Source organism: Bidens hawaiensis, unplaced genomic scaffold (assembly GCF_021521415.1).
Source record: "Bidens hawaiensis isolate Kalapana, Puna unplaced genomic scaffold, B.hawaiensis_p1.1 tig00052538_1, whole genome shotgun sequence".
Lineage (NCBI taxonomy): Eukaryota > Viridiplantae > Streptophyta > Magnoliopsida > Asterales > Asteraceae > Bidens > Bidens hawaiensis.
The window spans coordinates 60197-70482 of NW_027499455.1; the positions used below are offsets into that span (position 1 = coordinate 60197).

Consider the following 10286-nt stretch of genomic DNA (forward strand, 5'->3'; position numbering starts at 1 on the left):
AGTTGGGTATTACCGACGCCTTATTGAAACTCCAGTATAGCCCAATCTTTAACCCTCTTAATCCCAAAAAGAACTGAGTTTATGATTGGGAGAAGAACAAGAGATGGCTTTTTAATTGCTGAGACAGAAACCTTGTCAAACCCCTATGCTAAGTCTCCCAGAAGGGACTGATGAGCTTCTAATATATTGTTATATATCCCGAAAAGATTTGGAATGCGTACTAACGCATAGAAATAAGGTTATAGAATATGCTTCCCAACAATCAAAAACACACGAGTAAAATTATAATATCCTTAACCCGGAGTATGGGATGATTGCTTTGGCATCTAATGCATTGGAATGCTACTTATATGCCATCAAACGCACAAATTACAAGAATCACAGAAGCTCGTGACCGAATATGGGATAAGGAAGACGAGTAGAGTTGTGGAACAAGTGTAATTGTGAAAACCGATGCCTTAAGATGAAGGGACAAAGTTAAATATTGGAATGTACGGGCATTTGAAACGATTGTTTGGAAAAACCTTATTGGGCAAAATCATATGGCCCTAAGAGCATAACATTTAGAAAACAAAATCTGGCATGGGGATGAGCAGAACTTCGAAAAGAAAACTGATGAAATCCTACGCTTCAAAAAAACCGAGGCTAGATTTCAACTCTTGATAACTTATGTGACTAATCATAAATAAACCACGCATATCGATAAATACCTGACTCGTGCTAGAATTAAAGCAGAGTATCAAAAACCTTCGTAATGTTATAACAACCGGAAACACCCAGTGAAAGTGGGAACAGATTACAATGAGCCTAATAACACACTTTCGTAAATCATTCCGAGAACACAGTGTAGTCCGGTTACTAATTGGCCGGCTAACTTAAATTGCATTCTTTCACCCGACCTATAACAACTACACAACTAAAAGACTCGCCTACCATTATGTTAACGAAATTTCATCTTAGCATGGCGTGTCTATCCCAATTATTTCGGATGTAGATAGTCATCCCGTCTCTTATTTTTGGCAAAACTTAGAAAACCGTATCGGTTTAAGCACGACCTGTCATTCCTAAATAAATGATCAATATGGGCAAACTATACAAACATTGGGAGAATTACATTGCAACTGTATATTAAATCTTGGAGGAAATTAAGGCCAACATTTTTCACAGGTCTAATCCTCGTATACTAATAATTACCATAATATTATACGAGTGACACTATAACTGATACGATACGAGCAAGAATATAAATCGTTACCTTAATAGGCCAAAAGTTAGCAACACTCAAAATGAAAAATCCAATTTGATTCCAAAAACCACAGATAAAACTCGTAGAATCCAAAAACAAACTGAAAGCATAAGACTAATAAAAGAACTATACCGATGTACGTAATGAATTTGTTGACCTTTGAAAGGAATTATTCGAGTTGAGGAAACAGATAAGTTAACATCAACATACATAGAGCTGTATGAGGTTGTCTCAAAAATTAATCTCGTAGCATATTTACTAAACTATCTCTAGAATCGAGTTCACTGACGATTTTAGTTCTACTCACAATGTCTTATATACCAAAACAAGCAAGTGCCTTATTGACTAGGCGGAGATAGTACCGCTTGGAAACTCACACATAACTAAACTTTGTAAACAAACCGTATAAATAATAGGCGGAAAAATCAAACAGTTACAACTCAACAGAATTTCAATGGTCAAAGCTTAGTAAAACGCCTTACAACGGGGAATAATATACATTTGAAACGAAAACAAATATTCTTGTTTGTACCTAAGTAGCTTTTAAATGGTATATTGAATTTCTGGGATGAAATTTCTTAACTGGGGGAGAATGTGACATTCGTGACAAAACCGGATACACCTCAGTATTCAAAAATCGAATAAGCGTTTAACCGCTTATTACGTAACGAATGAACGGATAACCAAACGGGTCTGGTTATGACCCATATCTCGGGGGGGGCCATCTATAAGCGATATATGTTGAATATAAGCCAAAATATTAGTATTATGACCTTAGTTCGATAGTAAACCAGTTAAACAAAACATACTCATCCGCTATGGATTTAAACGCGAAAGATAGTTACAAAACAAGCATTGTATTATCCAGTAAGCCAAAAAAAGACTTACAAAACATTTTGAAATGTTTTAAGTCATCTATGAAAATAATTTTGATTTTTACAAAAAAAATAATAATATGTTTTTACGAATTTACACAAAAATAGCCCAAAACACTCGTTTTCGCACTGTTTGTCGTACCCAATATATTTTTCACGCCAAAAACTGAATTCAAAGTAAATTTGGACTCGGCATTTCACGTTCGGGCACGTAAATTGAGAATAGTGGGCCAAATGGGCCTAAATGGGGGCCCAACAAGCCCAACCCTCCAAAGTTGAAAAAAAACCCTTAACATTATTATACTTATGTTTCTTTAAAGTTAAGAAACTTTAGATATTCTGCAACTCAATTTTCAGAACTTGAACATTCATATCAGCTGGTCTTTCACACCCATAGCCAAAACATGAGGTTATTAGGCTATTTTAATCAACTTTTACTTGTTTTAATCATGTTTAATTACATATAAACATAGTTTGATTACCAAAAATCACTTCTAACCATGCAAAAACCATAAAAATTGTTCAAAAACATGGTTTGATCATGCACATGGTTAGGAACCTGTTTTGATAAGTTTTTTGGCTATAAACACGGATTAAAGGGTTTAAACGGCGTTTTTACTGTTCAAAAGTGTGGTTTAATGCCTTAACCAAAACCCTAAGTTCCAAGGACCTGTACTTAGCTTATATAAAAGCACAAGAACATGGAAATTGGATTAAGAGAGTGAAAAAGGGCGAAAACCGCAAAGGTAATGCCGAATTGCTCGATTATGGGTTGTTTAGGTTAAGGTTGTGATGTCATAAGGGACCATATGATTGAGTCCCTGTCCAAATTTGGTAATTTTTTGACCATACGATAATATTTGGCGGATTTATTACCGATTTGGGACTTTTATTTGGGAAAAATAACTAAAATGCTTGAAAAATTATGAAATTTTTGGGGAACTCAGATGTGATATAATTAGATCACAAATGAAATTTGGGGTCTGTGGATTCGCATTTATTCAAGTTTTCATAGTCGTTTTCGGCTCGAAAAGGGTAATTAGCAAGGTTTTTAGCTTCTGGAATTTTTAAAGGTTGTTTTGGGAAGTATTTTTATTACTCAGTAATTTTGGCGGATTTTTTCAGAAATCATTTGGTATAAACGGATGATTTTCAAGTTAAATATAGCATATAAAATGAATTTTTATAAATTAACAAATCAGTAAATAATTCCAAAAATATTTTTATTAAAATATAAATACTTTAGTTGAGATATGGCTAAATTTTCATAATTTAATGATAAACGGATAATTAATTATGCTAATTTGAATAGTAAACAAATCCAATTATGATAAAAACCGACGAGTTCGTGATTAACGAACCTTTTGGAATATCAGAACATCAAAAGTGATCAAAAATCATACTTTTGGGTTACTTAAGTAAAAACGAACTTTTTGTGAGAAATTTAGACAATATGGGTGAATTGTACGCGTTTTTCTCCAAACCAAACTAAATAAACGGAAATAAGCCCCGTGGCGAATCCAGACCCCTAATTTGTGATCTTTCTTTATAACTTAATCATTTTATCAACCAACACATTACCCAAGTTTACATCCCCATAACTGTTCTCTAAACGCGTAAACGAACAACTTGGCCTAGCTTGTGAAACTAGAAAACTAAGCCAAGTTCGGTTTTAAGTATTAGACATTGAACAACATCACAATCTAAGCCTATTGACACTTTCTGGGCGTAACAACTATACCCAGATTAGATATACAGCCCAGCTTAGTATTGAGATTATAATAATATTAAAATATTAATATTATTATAATACTCATTATAGGGACTAGTGAACGAGTCAAAACAAACTGCGAGCTTACACTGTACCTCTATACCGGATCTCTACTAAACCGTGAGTTTCATGACCCCACTTTTTAAACTATTTTACGAACTTTTGGGGTGAAAAACATGTTGATATATCTTTATATACTCTCAATTGTTTGATGATGAAAATTATCTAAGTGCTAACACACGAAAGTCCTCACTAACACAGTGATTAACTTAGAGCCGTTGGCTTGTGAATAGTGCTATTGGTTTGACAAACCAAAATGGAGCCAACACGGTTTGCTGAGACTTTGATGCCGTTTGCACATGACCCATAATTATACAAACACGCTATGTAGTATTAGACATAGCTACTTGGGGCATGTTGTGGGCGGAAGAGGGACCATAGTGGTTGATTGAGCGCGGAAATGGAGGCACGCAGCACGAACTGTCAAGGCTTCACTGTAGCTTAGCATAATTACGTCATAAACATACAAACAAAGTACTTGTGAACGTACGTATATACATACATACATACCTGCATATTTACAAACTATGGTTCTTATACGCACAACTGATTTCTTGAAACTCGTGAAACTCACCAACTACTTGTAGTTGACCTGTTTTGACATGTTTTTCAGGTATACCGGACTTGGACTAGAAAGTCAATGTGCTACGTGTTTGATTTGCGATCAATGCCGGGTGAATTGATGCAGGTGTGCTAGTAAGAAGTAAAGCCGCTTAACGGGCTGGATTTAGTTTGTATCACCTAGTTGTAAACGAAGTTAGATCAATGTAAAATATTGTAAATTAGTTTGTATTGTTCTTTATAAATAATGTGGTTGATACCAGAGGTGTCTGTTACATTTCCGTTTTACGCTTTCGCAATTTTCTAAATGGGGTGTGACACATAAATTTGCTATTAATAAGTAAAATCTATCATAAAATACCGAGTATTTCTGAGTTACTATTCAAATTGAACGATGTTCTTTCAATTGAAGTATTGGATCAGGTTGTTACATCTGAAAAGGTAATCTTTTGACCAAAATTTTGTAATACTTGTGGTGTTTGAACGAATGTTATTAGAATCGGGATTCAATGAATTGTTAGTATTGAAAATCAAATTGACTGATTTTCATTGTCAAATCATAATGCTTTGAAATCGATAATATTGAGTTTGAGAATGATGATGTTGATATAGGATTGATTGAAATATGGTTTGATAACAGACAATCCAGTCTCCATAAAACTTATACATAAATAAATTGAAGGACTTATACGGGACAGTTATGACATATATATACGTTGTAGTACATTATCATATTTACTAAATGTTGTTTGCAGGTAATGTTGTTGTGTGAAACTGAGGAAGAAGATGATTCCGATGATGATGAAGAAAATGAGAATTCGAGGATTTACAAAGAAAAGACAAGGTCTAATATTTCAATATCATATTTTGATTAGTATCTTCGGATACACATAATGTGAAAATATATCACGGATCAGATATATATATATATATATATATTCTAATCAAGCTCAACAGACTGAATCTTCTGGTGGCTGGAATGCTGTCAAGACTACTACAGCAAATATTGGATTGTAGTTTGATAGATTCCGAGTCAAAATTTTGTCTAAGTTTGAAGATTTGGTTGTGTAACGAAATGTCTGTTTAGTATTAAGATTGTAGATCTAGCTATATCCGAGGGGGAGTTTGTTAGCGCATCAACGTCAATAGCTACTATATGTATTAGGAATTGTGCTTAATGTCAAAATTGTATGTAACTAGTGTATGTGAACGCATAAGTCACATCTAGTCCGCATAAGTTATGTGGCGCATAGCTTATGTGTCGTGTAACATATGTGCCCTAGATGTTGATTCTTGAATATCTATAAATACTTAGACTTATGCATGAACAGTAGATTTTTGGAGCATTGCCATATTCTAGAGAGAAAAAGTGTGCTAGAAAGTGTGATATCTTTGTATTGATTTGTTAAAGTTAATGAAGATGATGTTAAAGTTTCTTGTGTGTTTCCATCTTTGATGAATTCCGCGCTTCAAAGTTAGGCTAATAACATTACAATCCTACGTACAAGCTTCCGTCAGTGACACGTCTTTTCAATTTGTAACAAGCAGTACTACTCGAAAAAATAGTGTTGGAGTGGGGTTTGTAACATTTGGTGTTTGCAGACCACATCGTTTATAACTAAAAACTAATGCTTGTGTTAATAAATCATCGATGTCGTTCAGTTCGTTAAAGTTAAGTTAAACTTTGTTAGAAAATCGGTTAGTATAGTTAATGCCATAATTGTAATTAGTTGATAGATTGTGTAAATTATGTAATTAGGGAGCAAATTCTCAATGTTTGGTGGATTGGTATAAACGCCCTTCGCCAGTCATTTTTAAATTCATCCAAACACATGCAATTGAATATTTATATTCTTAAGGAACATAGGGTAATAGAGATGAAAAATACTCATAGAGAAAAGCGTGAAACACATGTCTTGAAACATATCAATTCAAGTTTAAACTTAAATGCGTCAAATTTTCAAAATTCAGATGTATATCCAAAATATAAAATTCTCGTGAGCTTTACACAAACCGTGCAAAAAAGAGGCAAGGTTCCCATTCTCCAAAATTGCAGCATTATAACCAATAATCTAGATATTTCACTGCCTTGAATATAACACTGATATGGGATGGGATGAGAAATTTTTGAACGATTTAGATGGCATTGATGCAGGGCCGGCTTTGAGAAAGCGAAAAATATTTGGGCCTTAAGTAAAAGAAATATAGTGTTGGGTTTAGACAATCTAATTTTAAATGAGCATACTTGGTTATAATTTGAGCTGTGTAAAAACTTTTGTATAAAACATGCTTAAACATGTTAAAAATGAGACAAGAACCAACAACCTTTTGGTTAAAAGTCATATCCTTTACCATAGGCCAAGGTAGTTGTTACAATTGAGTTTAAACATTAAATATACATATTGTTTTTCATAAAAATATATATAATTTTTTTTTAAAATTTCGGGCCTAGCGAGGTGTCAGGCCGGGAGCGTCGACCACCCAGTCCCCCTAGGGCTGGCCCTGTAGTGATGATTCATGAGAGTTAAGAGGTAATGATTGGTATTGACAAATAGATGAGAAATCTGATAGTGAAGACACTAAGGGCTCCAGATAAGTTGCCACTGGCATCTTTGAGGGTAGTAAAGGTAAGGAAGCGTCAGAGTTCAGCACTTTAATGGCTTTTCTCATCGATGGGCGAAATTTTGAGTCGGGATGCACACACCATAATCCAACGATCATTAAACGAGTGATTTGTTCTTCTTCTTCTTCAAACTCTACCTCGAGACTTGGATCAACGGCTTCTAAAAGATTGTCATTCCCGTAGAGCTCCCAAACCCACTCTAATAACATTATTTGTTTTTCTTGATCAACCTTGTAGTTAATAACTTTTCGCCCACAAGCTATTTCCAATGCTACAACTCCAAAGCTAAAAACATCGGATTCCTTCGTTGCTCTACCGGTGACTACACATTCAGGAGCAATATAGGCCAAGGTTCCAGCCAACAATGTTGTTTGGGAGCCTTTCTCATGGTCAACCAACTTAGCTAGCCCGAAATCACCAAGCTTCGTATTGAAGTTTGAGTCCAGCATTACATTACTCGATTTGATATCTCTATGCAAGACACATTGCTCCCATTCTTCATGCAAATATAGCAAAGCAGAAGCCAAACCATGGGCTATTTTGTACCTTGTATTCCATTTCAACAAGCTCTTTCCCTTGAAAAGATGCAGATCTAAGCTTCCGTTTTCCATATATTCATAAGCAAGCAAGAGTTCTCCTTTGTCATGGCACCAACCAATGAGTTGCACCAAATTTTTGTGCCTCAGTCTGCTAATGATCTTTACTTCCGATGCATACTCTTTGATCCCTTGTTTGGAAGTCTTTGAGACCCTTTTGACCGCGACATATGTCCCAAAATCTTTCAGAAAACCTTTGTAAACTCCTCCAAAACTGCCTTCTCCAAGCTTCTCTTTCTCTGCAAATTCAGCAGTTGACCGAGCTAATTGTTGGTAAGAAAATCTTCTAGGCATAGAGGCTTCCATTTCGAATTCATTTTTCATCTCCAAAAGTCCAAGTTCCTCTACTTCATCATCATTGTTTTTCTTCCTCCTCCATAAAATATATGCTAGTATAGCCAAACCAGTAACTAGAACCGGCTGTTAATACCATTATGCGCACGATATTGTTTTGCCCGTTGTTTTGATAAACCTTAATTTCAGTACTATTAAAACTCCAAGAAATTACATTGTGTTTTCCAAGCACATTTCCGGTGGAAGCAGAAAACCCAAAAATTACCCATTCAGGCAACACTTGCCTTAGATCAATGGTGTAATAAAGCCCAGATTCCCACATAAGTGAATTATTTTTGAAATTGGTGAAGGAAACACTAAGATATTTGTATCTGAATAATAATTAATCAAAACTTTACACTCTTTCCCATATGTTTTCTTTCTAAACCATTTTCGAGACGCAACAGAAGTAATATCGTTAATATTAATGCCTACCTGGTCATCTATTGGAAAATTAGTCTTGGCGTCTTTTGCACCAAATGTATCAAACTTCACAGCGACAAATCGATGTAAACTAGTTTTGGTTGCAGAATCCACAGGAAGGCCCAGGTATCCTCCGGTGTTTATCCAAGAATGATTATGAGCAAGGAAGAATGTTAGCCCATCAGCATGATCATTGCTTGGGTATGAATCGATCACGAATGTGAAACGCGTGGAGAAACTTGCCAGATCAGCAGAGTCTGCATCCCAAAGATGAAGTAGTTTGATGTACGTCGCTCTCCCTGCTAACCGGACTGAACCCTGGGTCAACTGGATTCCATCATCAGGGGTATAAGCTGCCTCACCTGACAATATTAATTATATCATGGGAATTGTTTGGAAAATTATTTGTGAAATTGAAAGTAATTGAAGCTGCATAAGGGATTAAAGCAAGAAAGAAGCTAGCTAAGATAGACATCAGTCTGCACGAAACTTGCTAAAAATAGCTGAGTTTCTTATTTTAATAGGCAAATAACATGAGGATATCATTTGTTGGAAGCAGAATTTTTGACTTTTCAATCAACTTCCATGTAAAGAGTAATACAAAGACTTAGTCGGTCAACCTGTTCATATTTAAAGTTTGACTTCTATGATCACATTATTGGCATGTTCATTTGATCAATGTTTTGAAACTCGGATCGGATCGGCCGGTTCTATTGGTGATCGGGACCCGATAGGCATGCCGGTCCAGTTCGCATATATAACCTGTTTTTTAATAACCTGATCGGGTTTGGCGGTTTCCAGTCCGACCGAAACCAGTGAATCGCCGGTTGAACTGGTGAAAACTTGTCTTTATAAAATAAAAAAGCTTTGGTCACACTAGGAATCGAACCTAGGTGCCTTCTGAGATTAAGTGCTTAACAAACACCCACTAGCGAAAATAAAAAAGCTTTGGTCACACTTAATTTATGATTCCTTATTTGAAATATAAGTCCTATATAGTGAAAATAAACATTATAAATGGATACGAAAGTTGGTTAATATTACTTTATCTATATATATAATAAGGGTTAGGTTATAATAGGAAGTATAGTTTTTGTAGAAAGGATAAGAAGTAATCTTGTCCATTGATTTTAAATATGGAGGGTTGAGATTAGTTTAGGGGAAATCAAGTGTGAAAGAAGGGAGAGGGGCATAAATGGAATAACATATTTGTTGACTTTCTCTCTCCACATGCAAGGCACATGTTAAATTCCCTCATCATTTTAAAACGACCATAACTTTTTTTACTACGTTTTTATTGAAAAATAAAGTCACCATAATAACGAGTGTCTTTTTATCTTTAATATGAGTACTATAAAAATTAAAAAAAAATAGTGGGTTTTTTACAAATTGTGTTTTACAAAATTGTGTTATACAATAATATTTTTCACTGTGTTTTTTTTTTCATTGTGTTTTTTACATTGTGTCATACAATTGTGTTTTTTATTGTGTTTTTATCATTGTGTTTTTTTTTTCATAGTGTTTTTTTCCATTGTGTTTTTTACATTGTGTTTTTCATAGTCTTTTTCACAGTGTTTTTTCAGACTTTTCCGGCGAGTTGGTGGCGGTGGGTGACGGGTGTGGTGGCGGTGGGCGGTGGAGTGGTGGTGGATATAGGAGATGAGTGAAGATGTAATTGGGTTTTTATATGTAAGTAGGTTTTTGAAATTAATGTAAGTGAGTTTTGAGATTAAAGTGTTAAGGCAAAAATACCATCCTTCCTAGCCTTCTTAGAAAAATCAAACTCCTTATTTGAACC

The 10286-nt window shown here is 34.9% G+C and overlaps 1 pseudogene; it reads right to left on the minus strand.

Moving 5' to 3' along the window:
- Positions 1-7003: 7003 nt before the first annotated feature.
- LOC143599708 (L-type lectin-domain containing receptor kinase IX.1 pseudogene) lies at positions 7004-8970 on the minus strand (annotated as a pseudogene).
- Between the last annotated feature and the right edge of the window lie 1316 nt (positions 8971-10286).